The sequence below is a fragment of the Pantherophis guttatus genome, chromosome 8, assembly GCF_059756535.1.
Source record: "Pantherophis guttatus breed Tessera chromosome 8, ASM5975653v1, whole genome shotgun sequence".
Taxonomy (NCBI): domain Eukaryota; kingdom Metazoa; phylum Chordata; class Lepidosauria; order Squamata; family Colubridae; genus Pantherophis; species Pantherophis guttatus.
The window spans coordinates 6,427,186-6,453,287 of NC_142070.1; positions in this window are offsets into that span (position 1 = coordinate 6,427,186).

Below are 26,102 nucleotides of genomic sequence, written 5' to 3' on the forward strand. Positions count from 1 at the left end.
CCATAATTCTCCTCCTCCTCCTCCTCCTCCTCCTCCTCCTCCTCCTCCTCCTCCTCCTCCTCCTCCTCCTTCCCCCAGCAAACCCTAGTCTCTTCTAGCACTGATGAAGTTACCTAGTTGGGTCATGAAATGTCTGCAAGAAAACAGCCAAGCTCAGACAGCACCAAGGACCCCATACTTCAACCCTGAGCTACAAATATTCTCTTCTACCAGATCTTGCTTTGCAGTTTAGTCTGATTTTTTTGCCCCCCTGACAAAAACTCCAAGAAACTTCAGTAAGTTGCCACAACAGGAGAGAGAGAGAGAGAAAAAAAAGAACATGCAACCACAGGAGAATAGTCCCTCACTTTTCTCTTGCCAGAACAATCAATTTCCCCAAAGTGCTTCTGTTGTTGTCATAAATATCTTTGACTTCTTTTCAAATTTTATGAGATGGAGTGCATATTATTTTACTCTCTTACATTTTTTTTACATAAATTGTTATTGCCACCTTCAGGCGTATAAGTTATCGGACCTTCTTGACATCAAGGATAACATCTGCCACACTTTATGACCTTGTTTTACGACTTTCCCCCTCCCCTTTGTTGTGGCTATTGATGTTTTCCAAAAGAAAGCTGAAGAATGAAGAGGCGAAGGGAGCATTTATCAAACGGGATGTGTGGCTTGGTTCACTTCCTTGATTCCACCGGTTCTACTTCTCTGCAGGAAACTTTCAGTGCTAAACATCTCACCAGATGTTTTATCCATATCTTTTTTTTTTTAAATTTGATTTATATGCCGCCCTTCTCCGGAGACTCAGGGCGGCTTACAATGCGTTAAGCAATAGCCTTCATCCTTTTTGTATATTTTTACAAAGTCAGCTTATTGCCCCCACAAACCGGGTCCTCAATTTACCTACCTTAGAAAGGATGGAAGGCTGAGTCAACCTAGAGCGTGGTGAGCCTATCTTCTATCATCTATCTATCTATCTATCTATCTATCTATCTATCTATCTATCTATCTATCTCTTTTTTTTTTTTAAATTTGATTTATATGCCGCCCTTCTCCGGAGACTCAGGGCGGCTTACAATGCGCTAAGCAATAGCCTTCATACTTTTGTATATTTATACAAAGTCAGCTTATTGCCCCCACAAACTGGGTCCTCAATTTACCTACCTTAGAAAGGATGGAAGGCTGAGACAACCTTGAGCCTGGTAAGATTCGAACTTACAGTAATTGCAGACAGCTGGTGTTAATCACAATGCTATCAGTCTGCTGAGCCACCAGGCCCTTTTAACCTTCTTATCACATGTCCCAGAGGATCCAGTGGTGAAATTCAAATTTTTTTCCCTACCAGTTCTGTGGGCGTGGCTTGCTGGGGGTGGGGTCCCTGTGACTGAGTGGGCGTGGCCAACCTGATGTCATTCACAGCCACAGCCACTCAGTCACATGACCCCCACCACCACCAAGCCACGCCCACAGAACCCGGTAGGGAAAAACGTGTGTAGGAGCACGAGAAGGGCTCATAGTGAATGCTGTGGCAGAGAGAAGCCAAATTTTTCTCCCTCCATTCACAGCAGAGCTGCTGCTCTCTTTATGGTTCCCCCTAGGCCCCCTCCCTCCCGGGGACTACCTTAAAGGGACAGGCTCCACTGTGAATGGAGGGAGAAAAGTATGGACTCTCTCTGCTGCAGTATTTACTATGAGCCCTTCTTGTGCTCATACACATATTTTGGTGTGAGCGGCCGGAAGGGGAGAACGAGCGGCCGGAAGGGGAGAGTGGTGACCGGGCAAGCATGGGCGGGGCCAACCAGGGGTGGTTTTTACCAGTTTGGCAAACCGATTCAAATTGTCTCTACCGGTTCGCCCGAGCCGGCCCGACAGTTGAATTTCACCCCTGAGAGGGTCCCTTTGCTTTGGCTTTAGAAAAATTTAATTTAATTAATTTAATTAATCATATTTCTATGCCGCCCAACTCCCAAGGGACTCTGGGTGGATTACAACAGAAATAATACAAACAGTGAACATAAAAATAAAAAAAAAACATTATAAAAGCATTTTAAAAACATTAAAAACACATGCACACCATCCATGGCCGGGTCTCGCAAGTGTTGTGGCCCCGCCCTCTGAGCCTATCCCATCGAAAGAAGAAAGCTCCGAGCATGAGGAAGAGGAGTCAGCCAGGCCTCCCTCTCCAGGCCCCTCCCCTCTGGCACTGTCTCAGGTGCCGGCTGAGGGAGAGGAGATTAGCCGGGAAACAGGTGTCTCGGATGAGAGTGAAGGAGAGACATCATTCCTGGACGCACGCCTCCGAAGGCGTGATAAACGATTGCAGCAGCTCAGGAGGCGTGCTAGGGATTAGAATTGAGTCACTGGACCACACCCCAGAGACTATATAATAGAGGGTGGTGGCCAGTGATCCCTGTGACGAACAAAAATAAACCTTGGATAGTCACTAAAGCATCGTCCGAAACTGTTGAGAGGAATATTATTTCTGTTGGACTCTTGTACGCTGAGTATATTATCTTTCTGTTTCTGTGGAAATAAAAGCACTTGGCAGACGGTGTGTATATCGCTGCCAAGTTGGAGATAAAGACCTGGGTGTGTTCCAAGTGCTTCCTTAACCCTCAGCTGGCTGTGTTTGTGTGTGTGTGTGGACGGGGACAGATCAGCAAGATTGAACAGCGAGATCAATGTCCCCAGGCCTGTCGGAAAAGCCAGGTCTTCACCGCTTTCCGGAAGGCAAGTAGGGTGGTCCAGTAGAGTCCGGACCTCAGGAGGTAACTGGTTCCAGAGAGCTGGGGCAGCCACAGAGAAGGCCCTCCCCTGCGGGCCCACCAGCCGGCATTGTTTAGCTGACGGGACCCGGAGGAGACCAACTCTGTGGGATCTTACCAGTCGCTGGGAGCTATGTGGTAGAAGGCGGTCTCGAAGATAGCCTGGCCCTGAGCCATGGATAGTAATGATGTTTTTCACATAACTTTGAAGAGGTGCTTCGTTTAAAGCCCCATCAATGCAATGCAGCTGACGAGCAGGTTAGCTTGGTCGCTCAACAGCGACACACTGGTGAAGTGGGCACAGCAGTGCCTGTATTTTCTGCATTGTGTGAGAAAAGTACCACTTCCTTCCCCTGTCCTTACCACTTTCTATAGAGCAGGGATGACAAAACTCAATTTCATTGAGGGCCTCATCAGGTTTGTTTTTGACCTTGGGGGGGCCAGGGTGGGTATGGCTAGGGTAGATATGGCCAGCTCGACGTCACTCATGTTGGGGTGCCTGTGGCGGCCTGAGTCCTCTGCCAGTGAAAATGGGCTCTTGAGGCAGGCAGACAGGCAGACATAAAACAGAGGGAGAGGGAGAAGGAGAAAGAGAGAAGGAGGGTGGGAGTGTTCTGTCCCCAACCCCACGCACACACACCAAAAGACGTTCAGGAGTTAAAGACCAAACTAGCCGGCAAAATCCTTTTCCTTATGATAATGGAATTTGGCAACAACCTAGTGGCTGCCTGCCAAGAGTTTATTATTTACAAAGAGGAGAGATAACTTCTCCCCACTTCTGATACATCAAAGGAAAGCAGCTCAATAATTACAATCAAGTCCAGAGATAATCCAGTCTTAAAGCAAAAGTCCGGCAATGCAGAATGGCGTGGAAGCTTTCAGCTTTGTTTGTCACAAGGTTTGACTGGCCATCATGCTTCCTTTTATACCCTGTGGGGTGTGGTCCAGTGACTCAGCCTAATCTCGGGCACGCCCTTTCTTCTGTTGTGCGCGCTTATCTCTGCGATGCTGGCGTGGGTCCAGCCAAGACTCATTACCCTCATCACTGTCCATCTGTGGCTGCGTGGACGTGCTTGGCCCTGGCCCTATCTCTTGCCCTTCAGCGGACACCGAAGGCATTGCCAGAGAGGAGGGTCCTGGAGAGGGAGGCCTTGCCAACTCCTCCCCTTCATTCTCAGAGTCCTCTTCTGACGATGACACAGGCTCTGGTAACGGAGCCACAACAGGGAGGGAGAGCGAGACTGATGCTATTACATCTGCAAGAAAACATCCAAGCTCAGAGGGCATCCAGGACCCCTCATTAAATCTGCCTTCACACATTCTTTCTTTGACTCCCAGTTTGTTGAAGGGTTTCTGACGTAACTCTTTGATAATCACGCTCTGTTTGACAGGGAGCAGTTAGAATTGCATATTCACCCAGCCTTTCGACTATCTATGTTCAAGAACTTTTCTCTTTCCCTCTTTCATTCTCCTCCTCCTTTGGGAAGTGGTTAAAACTCAGATTTAATTGCCAGCTACTTTTATGCAAAGGGCAACAAGGAGAAGCCTCAAGAAACTCAACAGCTGGAGAGGCTAAAGCTTAGTGGCATATTTTCTGTCTGTACTTTCTTTGACAATTCCACCTGGGACCTTGTCTAGATAGATTCATTTGCATAAAGGCATACAGTTTACATCTCCTTCGTCTTCTTTTCGGATGGTGTGTCTGAACAATTTTGGAACCATCACGTTGAAAGTAATGAATCAAGTTTGATGGTTCACCAAATGAAGTTTCCTTCTCATGGATAACCATACATGCCTTGCTATGCCTTTCTAGTTGATATCCATGTCTTTTTCGGTGGTGGAATCCTCTCTTCCTTTCTCTCTCTCTCTTCTTCTCTCATCTGACTAGCTCTGTCTATCCATTCTCTCTCTCTCTCTCTCTCTCTCTCTCTCTCTCTCTCTCTCTCACACACACACACACACACACACACACACACACACACACACACACCCCTGTCTGTCTGTCTGTCTCTGTCTGCCTGCCTATCTTTCTCTCTCTCTCTCTCTCTCTCTCTCTCTCTCTCTCTCTCTATATATATATATATATATATATATATATATATATATATATATATTTCTCTATCCATCCATCCATCCATCCATCCATCCATCCATCCATCCATATCTATCTACAGTATCTCTCTCTCTCTCTCTCTCTCTATCTATCTATCTATCTATCTATCTATCTATCTATTATCTATCTATCTATCTATCTATCTATCTATCTATTTATCTATCTATCTCTATCTCTATCTCTATCTCTGTCTCTGTCTCTATCTCTATCTCTATCTCTATCTCTATCTCTATCTCTATCTCCATCCATCCACCCATCCATCCATCCATCCATCCATCCATCCATCCATCCATCCATCTATCTATCTATCTATCTATCTATCTATCTATCTATCTATCTATCTATCTATCTATCTATCTATCTATCTATCTTTCTTTCTTTCTTTCTTTCTATATCTATCTCTGTCTATCTATCATTCTGTTTATCTATCTATCTATCTCTATCTCTATCTACCTACCTACCTATCTATCTCTATATCTATTACCTATCTATCTATCTATTTCTATCTCTCTATCTCTCTCTCTCTCTATTATCCATCTATAATCTCTCTCTCTATTTCTTTATCTATCATTTATCTCTATCTATCTATCTATCTATCTATCTATCTATCTATTATCCATCTATAATATCTCTATATATGTATCTATCTATCTCTATCTCTATCTCTATCTCTATCCCTATCCCTATCCCTATCCCTATCCCTATCCCTATCCCTATCCCTATCCCTATCCATCCATCCATCCATCCATCCATCCATCCATCCATCCATCCATCTATCTATCTATCTATCTATCTATCTATCTATCTATCTATCTATCTATCTATCTATCTATCATCTCCCTCTCCCTCCCTCCCTCCCTCCCTCCCTCCCTCCACATCTTCCAAACTTTCACCAGTTCTTTGAGTTTCTTTGTGCTCTGACTGGTGTCAGCTTTGATGCTCTGCAGCCATCATTTCTTTGATGGCCTGGTTTCCTTCAATTTGACAAATAAATAATGCACTTGACAATGACAAAAACCAATCCTGGCTGAATTTCTTTTTTTCCCTGTATTTAATTGACTAACCTGAGTCCTCGAATTCTGTCTCGAATTGTCAAAATCAGGGTCTTTCTTATTTGTGGCTGACCCCAGGACAACAAACACACCTCACCAGTCTCCTGTGCCTGCCGTGTCTCTGTGACATTGAATTAATCTCCTGGCCAAGCCTGTGAGGTAGACAATCTTAAATCAATCTTAGGTCTCCTGATATTGAGCCAACTCATACCTCTTTATTCCGACGGCATCCAAGGACAGCAAGCCTTAACGCACATAAAATCTGTTGGTCTTTATCGCCCATTATCTCGATGAGTGGGGAGGCCACTGGGGGGAAAGGATAGGAAGCAGCAACAGGTCTAATAAAATTTCATGGTGGTATCGTTTTCCGCAGATTGAAGGCGGCCGAGAAAACTTGAGCACTGAAGCTTGAATGGAAGTGAAGTCCGTTTGATCTCTTTCATTAGTACCCTAGTGTCACTGTATGTATTGACTCGGGAGACCGGAGGGATGAATGCAAGTTTCGATAAAGCAATTCTTGTCATTTTTTAACCTTTATTTTAACCCAGGATTTCATCCTGATTAATGAGGTCAAAGTGATGCCACCTTTGCTGTGTAGCTCGTTACCAATGAGGCTTGACTCCCTTCCCAATGTTTTTCCATGTCTATTGTTGAGGTGGTTTCAATGCTTTTCTTTCTTTCTTTCTTTCTTTCTTTCTCTATCTATTATCTATCTATCTATCTATGTCTCTATCTATGTCTTGTCTGTCTGTGTCTGTCTGTCTATCCATCTATAATCTTTCTCTGCCTGCCTGCCTGCCTGCCTGTCTCCCTCCCTCCCTCCCTATCTATCTATCTATCTATCTATCTATCTATCTATTCTATCCATCTATAATCTTTCTCTCTCTTCCTCCCTCCCTCCCTCCCTGTTTGTCTCTCTCTCTCTCTCTCTTTCTATATCTCTCTCTCTTTCTATATCTATCTCCATCTATCTATTTATCTATCTATCTATCTCTATCTATCTATCTCTATTTCTATATCTATCTATCTATCTATCTATCTATCATCTATCTATAATCTTTCTCTCTCTCCTTCTCTCTTTCCCTCCCTCCCTCTCTTTCTCTTTATCTGTCCATCTATAATCTATCTCTATCTATCTATCTATCTATCTATCTATCTATCTATCTATCTATCTATCTATCTATCTATCTATCTATCATCTATTACTATCTATCTATCTATCTATCTATCTATCTATCTATCTATCTATCTATCTATCTATCTATCTATCTATCTATCCATCCATCCATCCATCCATCCATCCATCCATCCATCCATCCATCCATCCATCCATCCATCTATCTATCTATCTATCTATCTATCTATCTATCTCTATCTATCTATCTATCTATCATCTATCTATCTATCATATCTCTCTCTCTCTCTCCATCTACCTTTCTAACATCTAAGTTTGTTAGCTGAGGCAGGGACATGGGGATCTGGACATCCTAACACAACTTTTGTTCTTTTCCAGTGAGAAAACGGGATGGAACCAGAAGGGAGGGATGTGTTGTACTTGTAATATGAGTGAGAAACAATTAAATTAGCCAATAGGGCCATTAAAGGAACAGTTAATTGTGGCAGACAGATAAAATTGTTCTCCTTGTTAATCAATAGAATGGCTGTTAGGTTAATAGGCCTTATCAAAGTTATTTATCTGCCAGTTCCAAATGCACGAGGAGCACAAACGCACTTGCTCTCTAATCTTAACTAATGAATAATTACAAAGCAGCTGAATAATTACAAAGCAGCACATATAGAGAAGTAGGCACCGGATTAGAAGCCAGGAGTCCATGAGTTCAAGTCCTGCCTCAGCCGTGAAAGTCAGGTGGGGGAACCTTGGGTCAGTCACTCTCTCTCTCAGCCCAGTCCGCCTCACAGTGTTGTTGTTGCAGGGAAAATAGGAGGAGGAAGATGGGTTGGATATGTTCACCGCCTTGAATTATTTGTAAAAATAATAAAGGCAGCGTATAAAAAAACAAATAACACTTGAAGTATCCTATTTCACTCTATATTTGCAAATAATATGTTCCCCTTGTTGTTTTGCAAGCTGAATTTCATCAAAAATAGGACTTCCCTTCCCTCCCCTTTCCTCCTCTTCCTCCTCCTCCCCACTTTTTCCTTTCCTTTCCTTTCCTTTCCTTTCCTTTCCTTTCCTTCCCTTCCCTTCCCTTCCCTTCCCTTCCCTTCCCTTCCCCTCCTCTCCTCTCCTCTCCTCCCCTCCTCTTTTCTTTTCTTTTCTTTTCTTTTCTTTTCTTTTCTTTTCTTTTCTTTTCTTTTCTTTTCTTCTCCTCTCCTCTCCTCTCCTCTCCTCCCTCTCTTCTCTCCTCCCCTCCCCTCCCCTCCCCTCTTCTTTTCTTTTCTTTTCTTTTCTTTTCTTTTCTTTTTTCTTTTCTTCACACCCCTGGAACTGGAGCACACAATCCCAATTTCATGGTGTTGTTTGCTGAAAATTCTTAGGAGAAAACTAACGATGACGAGACGTTCTTTGAAATATATTTAGTACAATTTAAACCAGAATTGGTTTAAATTCTCAGGGCGGTTTAAGCCGCCCTGAGTCTCTGGAGAAAGGCGTCATATAAATTGAACTAATAAATAATAAATAAATTGTAAAAAACAACAGCAACAGCAAAAAACCCACCACCATCACCCAAAACGTCCCTTTGTGATGACACGAGATTGCTGTTCTGCTTTTAATATAGGAATCTCAGCTGAAAGAAGCAAACGTCTTAATATTTTGTCCAGATCTGAAAAATCCGATGCTCAGCAATAATAAAATCTCTCTCAAATGCGGTTCTTTGGCCAGCTCTTATTTTATGTGCAAACTTGCCCGGTATCTTCAACAGAATGGAAGGGATTGTTTTACCTTAGTGTTTAAATATTGATGTTTCTTTTATTTAATTAGTTTGTTAGTTTCTAAGCTGTCTTGAGCTGTGAAAAAGAGGGTAAACAAATCTTTAAAATAAATACATATCACCACCGCCTCTCATCAGCACGAGATATCCTGCTGGGAGTTTCAGGTCTGGTTAAGTAAACTCATTATGTTACGGAGAGATTTAATAAGATTCTCAGGCTGGGTAATTACTATATTTTACCTATAGCGATCGTTTGAGGTTGATTTTGGAAAGTCTTTTGCTTTGAAGAAGGAGCTGAAGAGTTTCAAGGTGCCCAAAATGTTATTTATTATTTTTTTTTTAAGATCAAGAGTATTTTTCATAAGGACTCATCACATCCGTCACTAGAATATTCCAGATTCTTCCAGCCTAACTCAAGACATCCACATCAAATGCAATGTTTCGTCGATGTCGTGAAGGGGGGTGGGGTGGGGAATATTTCTATGGTCATAGATTACAGATGCAAACGTTTATTAATTTTAATTGGAAGAACAGAGTTTATTGTTATCCAGGTTTGTTTGCTGTGATCCTTTTTTTAATCTATGGAAGGAATTATTAGAATAGATTATGCAGGGTTACTGGAAGTTGGACCGCATATAAATTTAAGGTATTAGCAGTAGTTGGCTGGCATATAAATTTTATTATTATGGTTCGTTGCATAGTCAGTTTAGATGTTTAGATTAGATTTGGCCTTTTTGTCTACCTATCGGGTTTTTCCTAAGAAACTGGGGTAGGCCGATGTTGTCTCTTGAGAGTATTAAAAGTATTGTCACAGGATGTAAGTTGTTTCAAGTGACACTGCCTTTTGCAGTTGACTGGTAGGGATTTTGCCGATGCTAATGATATTCAAGGGATGCTCCTTTTGGGAAAGGGAGGGAGGGAGGAAGCAAGCAAGCAAGCAAATGACAGAGGAAGAATGGAGAAAGGGATGAGTAGAGAGGGAGGAAGGAAAGAGGGAGGGAGGGAGGGAGGGAGGAAGGGAAGGAAGGAAGGAGGGAAGGAAGGAAATGACAGAGGAAGAATGGAGAAAGGGATGAGTAGAGTGGCAGGAAGGAGGGAAGGAAGCAAATGAAGGAGGAAGAATGGAGAAAGGGATGAGTAGAGAGGGAGGGAGGAAGGAAGGAAAGAGGCAGGGAGGGAAGGAAGGAAGGAAGGAAATGACAGGAAGAATGGAGAAAGAGATGAGTAGAGAGGGAGGGAGGGAGGGAGGGAGGGAAGAAGGAAAGAAGGAAGAAAGGAAATGACAGAGGAAGAATGGAGAAAGGGATGAGTAGAGTGGAAGGAAGGAAGAAAGAAAGGAAATGACAGAGGATGAATGGAGAAAGGGATGAGTAGAGAGGGAGGGAGGGAAGGAAGAAAGAAAGGAAATGACAGAGGAAGAATGGAGAAAGGGATGAGCAGAGAGGGAGGAAGGACGGAGGGAGGGAGGGAAGGATGGAAGGAAGGTAATGACAGAGGATGAATGGAGAAAGGGATGAGTAAAGAGGGAGGGAGGAAGAACTTAGCTTTTCAAAAAAGACAAAAAAGAGTTTTGCCAAAGAAGTGAAGAACTAAAGTCCTTGTATGTTATTTTACGCCTAGATGAGAATAAAATGGAGTTTCTTTTCATGCTGGTTTGTGATTTCCCCAGGCTTCTTAAAACCATCTCTTATTTTTCTTTTGTTGTTGTTATATTTTCTCTCTCTCTCTCTCTCTCTCTTCACATGCTTGCTCGAGTTATCTCTCCTTGCTCTTCCTTGCCTGATGCTGAAAGTCTGCATTCAATTGTCAGATGTTCCTATTGCCGGAGGCTTTCATCCTCTTGTCTTTATCTGGCTATCATGATGACTTATTTTGAAAGCCTCTTGGATTTTCTTTTTTTCTGCGGTGTACTTTTAAAAAATAATAATCATCACTTCGGTTTTTACAGCGTCTTATCTCTCCCCAAAGCTCCTCAGTTCCTTTTTTTTTGTACAAATATATTGAATTAGTTCTTTGCACACCGTGATTTTCGCCAAGACCTCCTTCTGGTCAAATCTTACTCAAATACCTCATCTTATTAATTTTCTAAGTTTAACAACAACAACAACAACAATAGTGATAGTTGTTGTTAATGGTTTTATTGTATTACCTCTGGCACATTGCATCCTATTCCTGTGCAGGGATGGGATTCAGCCGGTTCGGACCAGTTCGGGTGAATCGGATGCTTATTTTACATCTGGTTCACCGAACTGGTAGTTGCAAGGACTGGCTGGCCCCGCCCACCCCTCCCCTCCCCTCCCAGGAGTCTCCAGGCAGCCCATTTTGGATGCCAGGTAAGTGCAGCACCCACATGGAGGCTCTGGGAGGGTGAAAAATGGGCCTCCTGGAAGTTCCGGGAGTCTGAAAATGGACCTGTTTCCGGCCTCCAGAGGGCCTCCGGAGCCCAGGGGAGCCCATTTTCGCCCTCCCGAAGGCTTGACGAAGGCCTCCAGAGCTCGGGAAGGGCAAAACACCACCACCCCACCATGGTGCAGGAGGCCGAGTAGGCCACCCCCACCATGGCCACCCCCACCCAGTAATCGGGCAGAGAACCGGATGCTAAAAAATTTTAATCCCACCCCTGTTCCTGTGTACTGGTTACCAGTACTTAGCAATATCGTACGGCCCCCTCATTAGAAAACAACAATATATTCCTTTTATATAAAACCTGTCTTTTCCTTCTTTATATTCTTCAACCGTAGCAGAATTTTGCCAATAGTTTCAGAAGAGCTCTCGCTCGGCTATGGTCAGGGATGCTGAACAACTTCCTAGAACTAAGAAGAAATTTCCTGACAGTTAGAACAATTCGTCTGTGGAACAATTTGCCTCCAGAAGTGGGTCTGAAATGGTAGAGGGTTTCCCGCCTAAGCAGGGGGCTGGACTAGAAGACCTCCAAGGTCCCTTCCAACTCTGTTGTTCTAAATCTTAAAAGCCTTCCCTATTCATTAGGATAATGCACAGCCCATCCCAAGATTGAAATTCCATAGGCGCAGAGGTGGTATTCAGCCGGTTCGGACAATCAGTTTCCCCCCCCCCGTCTCATCTTGTCCTTTATTTCCTGCTTTGTAGCTCATCTCAATCGCGCGGCACAACTGATTTCCCCCCCCTCGCTGTTCTACTTACTGTTGCTGACTTGGAAGGCAAGCAGCTGAGCTTCTTCCTTTTTTGGCGGGGGGAACATAAATAATCTGGTTTTTTTTTTTTATTTTAAAAAATAATTTTTATTGAACATGTTAGGATATGGTTTGAGCCTAACAAGTTGTCCAGGCAATATATGTGTTCTGTGACTTTAATATGAATATGTATTATGTGACTTTAAAGTTTTACTGCTGATTCATTGTAATGCTGAATCATGCTGTAATTAGATAATTACTGGCTGTGAACGCATTTAAGAAGGGTATTGTAAAGTATTCAGTTGATGATATGCTACCATAGTGTGAAGAGTGCTATCCATTGTGCTATCTTCGGTTGGATGGATCTGCTACCATCGTGGTTTGTGAACCAGAGTGAGTTTGTTATTCTAACCAACTACTGTTTGTTTGGTAAGAAGATATCTGTAACTACAGGACTGATTCAACTGGCAAAGACTTGGAATTTGTTTAAAGACTATGAGACTGTTTTTCTACTATAAAGTAAGCTTTTGATAAACCAGTTTGCATATCTCTTATTCATTGCTCTCAGCAACGTTTCCTTGTGCATTTACTCTGCTGGTTGGTAACACAACACCAATATCCTTAACAGAACAGTTGTCAGACTGCAGTACTGTCTCAAAATTAAATGAATCACCAAACTGCCACTCTTTAAGGAAATCTTTCTTTAATTTTGCTCAGCCACCGGATCATGACCTTTTGCCTCCCAATCCCTCCCTTTCCGACCCCCAAGTCTCTGCTTCTCATTGGCTGTCTTCCAAGTCATTCTTCAGACTTCTTTTCCCCGTCATTTCTCAGGAATGTGCCCCCTCCCCTGATCTCCACAACAACCAAGCTTCAAAGGGATTTTGCAGGCAAAAGTTTCAGAGTTTATCTTTCGCTGTCCTCTGCTCTCTCTATGCCAGCGTTGCAACGCTGACAACAGTTTTTTTTAAACAAAAAAAGAGAGATTTTTTTACAATGTTCTTCTTTACAACATTTCCACATCAGTATTTCATTTCTTATATCTCCTGAACTAATGGAGAAAAATCCAGTCAGTCAGGCAGGACTGATTGAATGGCGTCTGTTGTATTCCCTTTAAAGCTGCCAGGAACTGCTTGAAAACATCTCTCCTGCTAGGCTTCTCCTTCAGGGAAACACTGTCATGAGGATATCTCTTGAACCTCGATAGTGTGGCAGATAGAAATTTCAAAGGGGCTCTCTGCTTTTCACCATCCCAAGACGCCGTGAGTTAGTAACCCTCTTAAGGATTTCAGCTCATGAATGCATGCTAACGAAACAGAGGATAAGTTATGCATGAAGAGCAAATGGTTCGTTGTTGTTGTAGACTTTGTAGAACCTAAATCTGGGTCTTGCACCAAGGAAATTGATATTTAAAAAGGGCCTGGTGGCTCAGCAGACTGATAGCATTGTGATTAACACCAGCTGTCTGCAATTACTGTAAGTTCGAATCTCACCAGGCTCAAGGTTGACTCAGCCTTCCATCCTGCGATGGAAGTCATACCTGCGATGTAAGATTGGCCTTTGTATTCCGTCAGCATTTCCAAAAAGTGGCTTGGAATACGATGTCTTATTATCTTTGCCTTATCTATTTATTTATTTATTTATTTATTAAAATTTATATGCCGCCCTTCTCCCGGAGCCTGGTGGCGCAGCAGGCTAATAGCATTGTGATTAACACCAGCTGTCTGCAATTACTGTAAGTTCGAATCTCACCAGGCTCAAGGTTGACTCAGCCTTCCATCCTTTCTAAGGTGGGTAAATTGAGGACCCAGTTTGTGGGGGCAATAAGCTGACTTTGAATAAATATATACAAAAGTATGAAGGCTATTGCTTAACGCATTGTAAGCCGCCCTGAGTCTCCGGAGAAGGGCGGCACATAAATCAAATTTTAAAAAAAGAAAAGAAAAGAAAAAAGAAAAAAAGGTCAGAAAAAAATTCACTTCCGCTTTGCACAACTTTTATCTGCGGGAAATTCAGATTCTTTGGGGTTCTGTTATGTAGCCGTTTGTATAAGTGATACAGAAAATAATACGACTGCAGAAATTAATGACCGCATAGCATAATCTTTAATCAATAGGTTTTTTTAAAAAAACCTATTGATTAAAGTTCCCTTGAGATTGGTATTTCAATGAACTAAACTTCAATTATGTTATAATGTCAGATTCCAGCCCATCTTATTGTAAGTCTAAGTTTAAGTTTATTAGATTTCTATACCGCCCTTCTCCCGAAGGACTCATCGTAATGCTATTTTTAAACTTCTCTTCATTTGCCCAGAATATTCAGCTCAAGAAAATATGTTTTGATTTAAGGAAAGCATCATGCTATTTTGTGTGGCTGTGTATTTGTATGTCTGTGTGGGTATATGTGTGTGTGTAATTTATAAGATTTTTATACTTTTTCCATTCAACATAGCAATGGGCGGAAACTAATCAAGGAGAGAAGCGATCTAGAACTAAGGAGAACAGTGAGAACAATTAACCAGTGGAACAACTTGCCTCTAGAACAGAAGTGGGTTTCAGCAGGTTCTGACCAGTTCTGGAGAACCGGTAGCAGAAATTTTGAGTAGTTCGGAGAACTGGTAAATACCACATCTGACTGGCCCCGCCCCCATCTATTCTCTGCCTCCCGAGTCCCAGCTGATTGGGAGGAAATGGGGATTTTACAGTATCCTTCCCCTGCCATGCCCACCAAGCCACGCCCACCAAGCCATGCCACACCCACCAAGCCAAGCCCACAGAACCGGTAGTAAAAACTTTTTGAAACCCACCACTGCTCTAGAAGTTGTGAATGCTTGAACACTGGAAGTTTTTAAGAAGAGATTGGACAACCATTTGCCCAGAATGGAATTACCAAACCCTTCTTGAATAAAAAGAATTAATTAAAAAAATAAACACAATGCTCCTGAGCCCATGATCTTAGTCACCAAATAAATCTGTTAGATACGGACCAAAAAAAATCTGCAAAAAAGTATTTTGAAAGAAGTCGCTGATTTTTTCCATCCAACTGAATAAGAATGGCATTAAAACAAAGAAGAAATGTTTAGCGTAGCATTTTTTTCCCCCCACCTTCATTTCCTTACTGAAAGCTATCTACAATCATTCCATCATTTAATACAAGCCAGAGGCAGGAGGTTGGGCTGAGCAATCTACAGGACCTCTACCAATCTTAGATTCAGTGGTTCTATGACAGCTGGAAAATAAGTGTTTGCTCACCTAGTGACACCTTTTTATTCTAGCCATTTCTGTCACCTCTAAAATAGTCATCTCAAAAAAAGGTGAAAAGGTATTGAAACACAATTCCCCAAGTGCTATACAAAAAGGACACTTTGGGTAATTTTTAGCCCACTATTTCCTCTTGATTTGGTTACAGTTATTGTTTGATGTATTGCTTGATGTATAGAACAGAATAGAGTGGAGTGGAGTGGAGTGGAGTGGAGTGGAGTGGAAGGGGAGAGGAGAGGAGAGGAGAGGAGAGGAGAGGAGAGGGGAAGGGAAGGGAAGGGAAGGGAAGAGAAGAGGAGAGGAGAGGAGAAGAGAAGAGAAGAGAAGAGAAGAGAAGAGAAGAGAAGAGAAGAGAAGAGAAGAGAAGAGAAGAGAAGAGAAGAGAAGGGAAGGGAAGGGAAGGGAAGGGAAGGGAAGGGAAGGGAAGGGAAGGGAAGGGAAGGGAAGAGAAGAGAAGAGAAGAGAAGGATAGATGATAGATGATAGATAGATAGATAGATAGATAGATAGATAGATAGATAGATAGATAGATAGATAGATAGATAGATGATAGATAGATAGATAGTGATACATGGTGAGAAAAACGAATCCTGCGAGGGAACAAAGCTGTTACAGAATCTTGTAGTCCTGCTAGAAATGCTTCGAAATCCCCGCCTAGAGGGGAGCAACAGAAACAGGCTGTGAAGTGGGTGCGTGGGGTCTCTAACAATACTTTGAGCTCTAAGCGCATAACTATAAGTGTTAACAGTATCCTGAATAACAGGGAAGCAAGCTGCCTAAAATTTTCTCGGCTGTCCTCACCACTCTCCGTATGGACTTTCTATCTGAGGCGCTGCTGCCACCAAACCAAACAGGGATGCAGTTTGTTGAAATGTTCCCCATCGTGCCTCTGTCAAAAGTGGCCAGGACAGAAGGAGAAAGATATGCTCTCCTCATCCGACTCAGGAAATGCAGACGCCAGTTTGCACGCTTCACTAAGGATGACGTGTGAAGGGACCAGATCAGATTGTTAGTGATCTCCACACCCCCAGAAACCCCCAGATTTCAGACAAATGGCTGTCCAGTCTCTTCTTGAAAACCTCCAGTGTTGGAGCACACACAACTTCTGAAGGCAAGTCGTTAATTATTCTCACTGTTAGGACTTTTCTCTTTAATTCCAGGTTAAGGTTACCTTGAGCCAGTCAGAATCGAATTCCAGGTTGTGGGCAGAGTTAGCCTGCAACACTGCATCCTAACCATCCTAACCACCATGGCACACAGTGTAACACCACTGTGTTACTAACTTAACAATGGCAGTGACTTGCTTAACAACTGGGGCAAGAAAGGTGGTAAAACGGGGAAAATCTGACTTAATTGTCTCGCTTAGCAACATAAATTTTGGGCTCATTTGTGGTTGTAAGTCAAGGATCAGCTGAATATCCAACATGACCGTCATTTGCATTGTAACAAATATCATGATTTATTATTATTATTATTCCAATACATTCCTGTTCACAAAGGTGACTTCGGGGAGTGAGTTAAAGAGCTGCACCTTAAGGCACTAAATATTATCAATCAACAAACCTATCTACAATCCACATCCACAACAAACCTTCTATTTTACAATTAAAATTCACCACTAGACTCTAATTCACAGTTATCACTCATTTTGGGTGCCATCTGGCATTACAAGGTACACGTTTGATATGCATTTTTTTTCAGTTGCAAATTGCATCTCCACTGTGGGAAACGCCTATTGATCTAGTAGAATCAATAAGCCCGAAGTGGAAAAAGCAGGCCCTAAAAAAAGCTACGGGAACCGAAGTTTTAGATAGAAAGTTTTGAAAGTGTATCGGAACTATTTGTAATCCTGCTGAGCCGTTGCTAATTGTGAAACATGATTTTGCAAAGTATGTAGCTTTATAAATATATGTGGACATCGAAGGACGAAACCGCGAGAAATAAGGAACTGAAAGTAGCCGATGGATAGAGGTTTGAGATGAACATGGGTATTTGTGGAGACTGTGAGTAAGAAAGAGCAAGGAAGTAAGTTGTGAAATGAGTGCAGAAAAGTATAAAAAGAATGCCTTGGGATGAGTTCAGGGCTACTGGTCATGTTGTGGCTCCGTTACCTGAGCCTGTGTTATCGGAGGGAGAAGGCTCTGAACATGAAGGAGAGGAGTTGGCCAGGCCTCCCTCTCCAGGACCCTCCTCTCTGGCAATGCCTCAGGTGTCTCCTGAAGGAGAAGAGATTGGCCAGGAGCCAGGTATCTCCTCGCAGTCGGACAGTGACGGAGATAAGTCTTGGCTGGATCCACGCCAGCGTCAGAGAGACAGGCACGCGCAGCAGAAGAGGAGGCGTGCCAGAGATTAGGCTGAGTCACTGGACCACACCCCACAGGGGACAAAAGGGGGTGAGGTGGCCATTCAGACTCTGTGATGGACCAAACAAACTACTAGCGAGTCACATTGTATCTTTGAAACAACGTTATCTGCCTTGGATTTAATACTTGACAATTCTTGAACTGTGTGTATCTTGTTTGGGTTTATCTGTCGGAGGAACAACTCCTCCCTCTATGACTAAAGTTCTTGGCAAGCAGCTACTGGGTTGCTGCCAGTCCTCTTATCGAAAGAATTTGTTGTCTGCCAGTTTTATTTAACCCCTGGCTGTCTGTTTGTGTGCGTGTGTGAGACAGGGACAGAACAGGCCATAGCTATTCCTTACTGGACCTAGCTATTGTCTCTGGACCTCATTGCAATGGGTTATTGATATAAATTGTGTTATGATGGCTCCAAATTGCTCGTTGTTCTGACCTACGCTTCCTTAGAAATTAAACAGCACAATCTTAGTCCCGCAAAACCTCTTTTATTTATACGACTGTAAATTACGTTCATTTATAGTCCGCAAGGCTTGATAAACAATCTTTCAGAGGAAGGTTACCAACACCCACCTATCTCACATGGAACGCTGCCAGAGACCTAATTTCCAGACGCAGGGCAAGGCCAAACTTGGCACAGAGTCACAAACAGAACTTTCAAATCTTGAATTGGCCAGATGAACTAATTGCTTCCTGCAAAAGCTCACGTCCTGTTTGCTCTTCTTTTATGTCTAATAGGAGGGGCCAATCATCTCCAAGCCTTACTCCCAAGTTGACCCTGTTTTCTTAATTGTTCTTGAGGTCTGGCAGCTCTGCGCATGCACACACTGGGAACAGGCTCCCACTGTTCTTCTGCCTCGCTGCTGTCAGACTCCGGAGACTGCACATAACTATCAGATGGCCTTGGCCTTTTCCATCAACTTTTATCAGCATCAAAGACAAGCATAAGGAGGATGGGGCACAAAAAATTAAAAATATTATCAAAATAAAATTACATACAAAGGTACTAACTACTTCCATGTTGGAAGCACTGAAATCAGGGGTGAAATGCTACTGTTTCGCACCTATTCGGGCGAACCGGTAGTGATAAAAGCTACCAGTTCGGGTGAACCAGTATTAAAAAAAAAGCTACCAGTTTCTCCGAACTGGTATTTCCGACAATCAGCTGTGCCGCACAATTTAAATTTGCTAGAAAGCAGGAAATCCTGCTTTCTAGCAAATCTAAATCGCGCGGCACAGCTGTTCTCCCCCCTCTCTGTTCTACTTATCTTCCCAAGCCCCCTTTTTCCATGCGAAATGTGCATTTGGTGCATAGTGTCCATGTGCATGCGCAGTGCATGCACAGCACACATCACACATGCGCGGGTAGCGAACTGGTGGCAAATCAGGGAGGATTTCACCATTGACTGAAATACTTCCATGGTGAAAAGATTTCCTGGTGACATCACCGTTACCTGGAAGATGCCCATTTGGGGTCTCCTTCCATATCTCCGTGAAGTTGTCCACTGAAGTGGTACCTATTTATTTACTTGCGGTCACCCGCTTTTGAACCACTGGGTTGATGGAAGATGGAGCACGTAACAGGAGCTCGCCCCATCCCGTAGTAGCAACCGGTCTTGAACACAAGACTATCAATTGTCAGCCCAGTGTTTTAACCTCATAAGCCACCATGTTGCTGGTACATACAAAGCTAAAGAGCTATACTTTGTCGGTATAGCTGACAAAGCGAAGAGAGCCCATGGCTTAGAGGTTAATACATCTACCTAATATGCAAGTATCCCAGGTTCGAATCCCAGAAAGGGCATGGTTAGTTGACGAGAGCTAAATAGCTTGAAATAGATCTATACAAGTCTCCCTTTATTTCTTTGTTGGTAAAATATAAATTAAACACAAAAATAGTTTGTCACGAAAGTGACTGCCTGCAAAGGCTCCTGGATTGGGGTTGAAAGGTGAAAGCAGAAGCATTATGCTCCATCCCATAGTTGGGTAGACCAGGTTGCCCTGATAGACTGGTCTCACCAGAAAAAACACACACAAAGCTAAAAAGTATAAAAAAAAGAAAAGAAAAATAAACGCAATAAACCAGCATATAAAACCCTTAGCAAACTAAATCAAGGTTCATGATTAATGACTTCATCAATTTTTGATGGTTTGCAGAAATCGAAGTTCCTGGGTCTGTTCAGTAACGTTCCTTTTCTTTTCCTCTCATCAGCAATGCTAAGATACCTGTGAGTGGCTCTTAATGTTCTGTCCCCATCCCACACACTCACACACCAACAGACATCCAAGAGTTAAAAACCAAACCAGCCGACAAAATCCTTTTCCTTATGATAACTGAACTTGGCAGCAACCTAGTGGCTGCCTGCCAAGAGTTTATTACTCACGAAGGGAAGAGATAACTTCTCCCCACTTCTGGTACATCAAAGTAAAATGTTCAATAATTACAGAGTAAATCAAGTCCAAATATAATCCAGCAAAGCCTATAGCAAAAGTCCGGCAATGCAGAATGGCGTGGAAGCTTTCAGCTTTGTTCATCACAAGGTTTGACTGGCCACCACGCTCCCTTTTATATCCTGTGGGGTGTGGTCCAGTGACTCAGCCTAATCTCGGGCACGCCTTTTCTTCTGTTGCGCGCGCTTATCTCTGCGACGCTGTCAAGGATCCAGCCAAGACTCATTACCCTCATCACTGTCCATCTATGGCTGCTTGGATGTGCTTGGCCCCTGCCCTATCTCTTGCCCTTCGGCGGACACCGAAGGCATTGCCAGAGAGGAGGGTCCTGGAGAGGGAGCCTTGCCAACTCCTCTCCTTCATTCTCAGAGTCCTCTCCTGACGATGACACAGGCTCAGGTAACGGAGCCACAACACTTAAATAAAACTAAGCAATTAAGCAAGCGAACAGCTAAAACAGAATCGGGAGCCTTAAATAATAATGTACAGCCATAAAGCGATCATCAGTGAAAAGGAAAGCAAATAATAAAAAGAGAGGTAACTATAGGAACAGCTGCTCCCTGTCAGAATATACATCCTTGGTCATGTCTAGTTTAATGAAAAGAAGGATGAGGGCAGGGCTGGGCTGCTGGGGGTTTGCAGGGGTTCGGGAGAGCCTTGATAGTACAGTGGTCTAAGCACCATGTTATTAACACAGCTGCCTGCAATTACTGCAGGGTTCGAATCTCTCCAAGGCTCAAGGTTGACTCAGCCTTCCATCCTTTCTAAGGTAGGTGAAATGAGGACCCAGTTTGTGGGGGCAATAAGCTGACTTTGTATAAATATACAAAAAGTATGAAGGCTATTGCTTAACGCATTGTAAGCCGCCCTGAGTCTCCGGAGAAGGGCAGCATATAAATCAAATAAAAAAAACAAAAACAAAAAAACAAAAAAACCCTCTAGCTAAGATTATGTGCAGTTCAGAGAACCCCCAAATCCCACTCCTGGCTGGCGAAAGCGAGAGGAGCGGCGGATTCAAATCATTTACAGCTGAGCCAAGCACCCGCCCTATAAAACAGATAGGACGGAGCAAATAGCTGACTCCAACTTCATGCTGCATGTATGGCACCAGCGTTTACTGTAAGCTGCCAAGTATCTGCGATTAAACTGGGTTATGCATACCATTCCCCTGGTGTGTGTGGTGTATAGCCCGGCTACGTACAGGCGGTTCCAGAGGCGCTGAGAGTTTTTTTTATGAAGTTAACGTATTTTTCGGAGTATAAGATGCTCCGGAGTATAAGACACACCTTAGTTTTTGGGGAGGAAAATAAGAAAAAAAAAATCTGTCTCTGCCTACCAGCATCCATCGGTATTCATCTGGATAGCATCCTGTCAGTGTGTGAGACTGTTTGGAAACTGAGACAGTATTTGCTGTGTGAGCAACAAGGAAGGAGATAGCAAGGAGCTTGGGTGTGTCTTAGGTCAATTGTTCTAAAGATGCATGCTGTGCTGATCTCTGAAACTAAAACTGAAACTCCTCTCCTCTGCTTGTGTTTTGCTTGCTGTTGCAAACTCCTTGCAACAAATAGCGAACAGCCAGGTCAGCTTCAGCACATTATTGCAGCCTGATTCAGCATGAGCAGCTGATTGGCGGGTGGATCAGCCTCCCAGAATACCCCCAATCAGCTGTTCTAGGCTGCAGGGATTGCCACAGACCATCGCCTCCTCCCTGCCTCACATTTTTGGCTACATTCGGTGTATAAGACGCACCCAAATTTTCATCCTCTGCACACCTACTGAAAAATACAGTAGGTGTGCAGATTCGTTCCAGGTCAGTGACTGAAATCAAACCATGATTTTTGCTCTGCTTTGCTAATGTGAATCCATTTGGAAAATCGTGTCTATTTGACTCGCTTTTCCAACCCAGTTAAGAGAAAAGAGGAGGAGGAAGAGGAGAAGGAAGAGTAATCAGATACAATTTGGCAGTTTGAACTGGATCAGCAATTCAATTTGGGAAGATCATTCACTTCAAAGGTTCCCTCTGATCGTCTCGGCGTTGAAACTTTGCTGACCCGTAAGAGATAGCTGAAGGGAAGAAGAGACACGATTGATGGAAACAAATGTATTACATGGTTACCTGTTTCTGTTATCCCAGAGGGGTAGAAATTTATCAAACACTAGAGGGAAAAACTATACTTTTTTAAAAAAACTCCCTGAGGCTAGTTCATCATCCCTTTTGTGATACGCCATATTTCAATAGCTGCCTTTAATAGCTATTGTTCCATTATCGTTACCTCACCCCATAAATTCACTCTCAGCCACACTGCATCATTTTTAAAGATGTCAGTTAAAAGGGAATTGTGGGAGAAATTATAGCAATAGCAGTAGAACAATTCACTCAATTCGCTATGTTTAACACTTATAGGGAAGAGAAACCAAACGCACAGGTGCAAATGAGGAGAAATTTAGCTCAACAGCAGTAACTCTGAGAGGGATCTTGGAGTCCTAGTGGACAATCACTTAAATATGAGGCAACAACTGCCAAAAAAGCTAACACAATCCTAGGCTGAATTAATAGAGGGATAGAAGCAAGATCATTGTTGTGGCTCCGTTACCTGAGCCTGTGTCATTGGCAGGAGAGGACTCCAAGAGTGAAGGAGAGGAGTTGGCAAGGCTTCCCTCTCCAGGACCCTCCTCTCTGGTAATGCCTTCGGTGTCCACCGAAGGGCAAGAGATAGGGCCGGGGCCAAGCACGTCCACGCAGCCACAGGTGGACAGTGATGAGGGAAATGAGTCTTGGCTGGATCCTTAGCAGCGTCGCAGAGATAAGCGCATGCAACAGAAGAAAAGGCGTGCCAGAGATTAAGCTGAGTCACTGGACCACACCCCACAGGGTATAAAAGGGGGTGAGGTGGCCATTCAGACTCTGTGACGGACAAAACTAACTACTATCGAGTCACATTGCATCTCTGGAAACAACATTATCGGCCTTGGATTTATTTTACAAACTGGACAATTCTTGACTGTGTGTATTTTGTTTTTGAGTAAAGTTCTTGGCAAGCAGCTACTGGGTTGCTGCCAAGCTTCTTATCGGAAGAATTGGTTGTCTGCCAGTTTATTTAACCCCCGGCTGTCTGTTTGTGTGCACGTGTGGGACGGGGACATAACATCCATGTGAAGTGTTAATACCACTTTATAAGGCCTTAGTAAGGCCACACTTGGAATATTGCATCCAGTTTTGGCCACCACGATATAAAAAAGATGTGGAGATTCTAGAAAGAGTGCAGAGAAGAGCAACAAAGATGATTAGGGGACTGGAGGCTAAAACATATGGAGAACGGTTGCAGGTATTGGGATGACTAGTCTACTTTAGAGAAAAGAAGGACTAGAAGGTGACATGATAGCAGACTTCCAATATTTGAGGGGCTGCCACAAAGAAGAGGGAGTCAACCTATTCTCCAAAGCACCTGAAGGCAAGATGAGAAGCAATGGATGGAAACTAATCAAGGAGAGAAGAAACCTGGGAGGAATTTCCTAACAGTGAGGACAATTAGTGGAGCACTTTGCCTCTAGAGGTTGTGGGAGTCCATCACTGGAGGCCTTTAAGAAGAAACTGGAGCTACATATTATCATATATGGTGGACTTGCAAGAAAGTGAAGGCTTTCTGGATAAAAATTTGGTGGGTTATGCAAAATGTTCTGAAGAAAAAACTTCAATTTTCTCCTCAATTGTTTTTATTGGGCATAGTTAAGGGCTTTTCAATGGGTGAGACAAAATTGATATTGTATATGGTGACAGCAGCTAGGTTACTGATTGGTCAATATTGGAAAAGGGATGTTTTGCCTACTATTGAAGAATGGACTTTGAAGGTGGCCAGTTTTGCAGAAATGGTGAAGATATCAGCATATTTAAAAGACCGGACTCAAGAGACTTATGCATGGGAGTGGAAGAAATGGATAGATTATGTGCAGAACAAATACCAAACTAGGAAGTACCAGATAGTTTTTACTTGAATGTTGTGTAGAAATGTATAGTATATAGGGGGGAGAATAGAAGGGCGGTAAAGTATAATAATATGATTTAGCTGAATGTTGTGTAGAAATATATAGTATACAGGGGGTAGAATAGTTCAATGTCATGTAGAAATGTATAGTACACAGGGGGTAGAATAGATGTGTGGTAAAGTATGATGACACAATATGATTTGGATTCGGATTTCACCTTGGGGAAGTCATGGGAGGAGGGGAGGGTTAGGGAGGGTTAGGGAGGGAAAGTGGGGGGAATGGGGAAAAATTTGTATTTGTAAAACTTTTTCAATTAAAAAAAAAAAAGAAGAGATTGGACATCCACTTGTTTGAGACAATATCCAAGTCTCTTCCAACTCTATTATTCTGTATTTTATATTCTGGAATATGATCTTTGAGATCCGTCCGTGGTGGATGGAAGTTGAATACATGAATGAGTGAACGAATGAATGAACAAATGAATGAATGAATAAATGAATGAATGAAAAAAAAATGAACGAAATTGCTCGTTCAGAAGCTTCAGTTGGAACTTATCTCAGTTTTTAAAAAAAAGAAAAGAAAAGAAACAAACACTGCTTGTCTCTAAGTCAGAACTCTTTCCTTTTGACCTCAATCTGTATTTATCACTCCATTTTGGGTGGTTGATTTATGCCTTTGTATTCCGAGGAAGCCAGAATACGGTGCCAGATAATTAAACCCAGATCAGATTTTAAATTTCTAGTGCAGTTTTCCAAATCCAAGAATTTTAAGAGCCTTGGTGGCATAGCAGACTAAAGCACTGTTAAGTAACACCAGCTGCCTGCAATTACTGCAAGTTCAAATCTCACCAGGCTCAAGGTCGACTCAGCCTTCCATCCTTCCAAGGTAGGTAAAATGAGGACCCAGATTGTGGGGGCAATAAGCTGACTTTGTATAAAAAAGAACACCGCTTTGGGGGGGGGGCGAAAGCCCTACTAAGCAGGTATATGCAAAAGTATGAAGGCTATTGCTTAACGCATTGTAAGCCGCCCTGAGTCTCTGGAAAAGGGCGGCATATAAATCGAACCAATAAATAAATAAATAAACTTTACATGATGGAATTCAGGAGGCACCGTGGCAATTCAATTAGTGGTTAAAATCAGCCATGTATTTTTCGTTGGGGTGGCAGAGTAGGAAAATAATTAACAAACAGATAAATAAATAAAATTAAAAAGAAGTGATCCATGCATTGTTGGTGGGATCTGTAGAAAACGGGATGATCCCAGCAGCTGCCCCATTTAGGAGTTTCAAGGACTAACTTCGGCAGAGATTTTCTTGCAACCCTTCTGCTTAATTTTTTTTGTTGTTGTTGTTTTTGGTTTTGTTCCTATAAAAATGAATTTCAGCCAAAATGCAGCTTTGAAGAATTGATTCCCCCAATCTGATATTTTGAACCTTTCCTCAAAAGGCACACAAATCACCCCCACCAAAAAACCAATTAAATCTCCTACAGAGGTGACTTGGTCCATCTCCAATCTCCAAGGAAGACTCGGTAGATTTGTCCAACGTTGCGTCAACGCGTGCAGCCAAAATCACGCCCTGCGATTTTGTGCCTGAAAAGGTTGCTGTTTTATTGTGTGGGGGAGGTGGAAGGAACGGATTGTGAAACCGTAATGAGTTGGAAAATAACGGCAGGCGTAATTGATGCGAAATTGGTCTATTAAAATGATTGATGCTCATTTGGGCCAGCTCAAATTGTTTTTAAATGAGACGATGGGGGGTTTATATAGCCACTGTCTCGCATCTCGTTTCAAAAGGCATCGCAGGGTACCTTAAAGCAGAGAATTAGGCAGGGGTCCAAAAGGGCAAGAGATTTCTAGCAAGCCACCCGGCGATTTCTAGTCCAATTTCACCAGGATAATCCCATCACAATCGGGAGCATTATTCTGAGACAAGCGATCGGATCGTGACCCACCCACCCCTTTTTTTAAATTCATGGCCGAAAAACCATAAATATGAGCTTTGACTCTGATTCACCAAAAGAAGTTGAGTTTAAGTAAACAGAATCAATAACAGAGTTGGAAGGGACTTTGGAGGTGCTCTA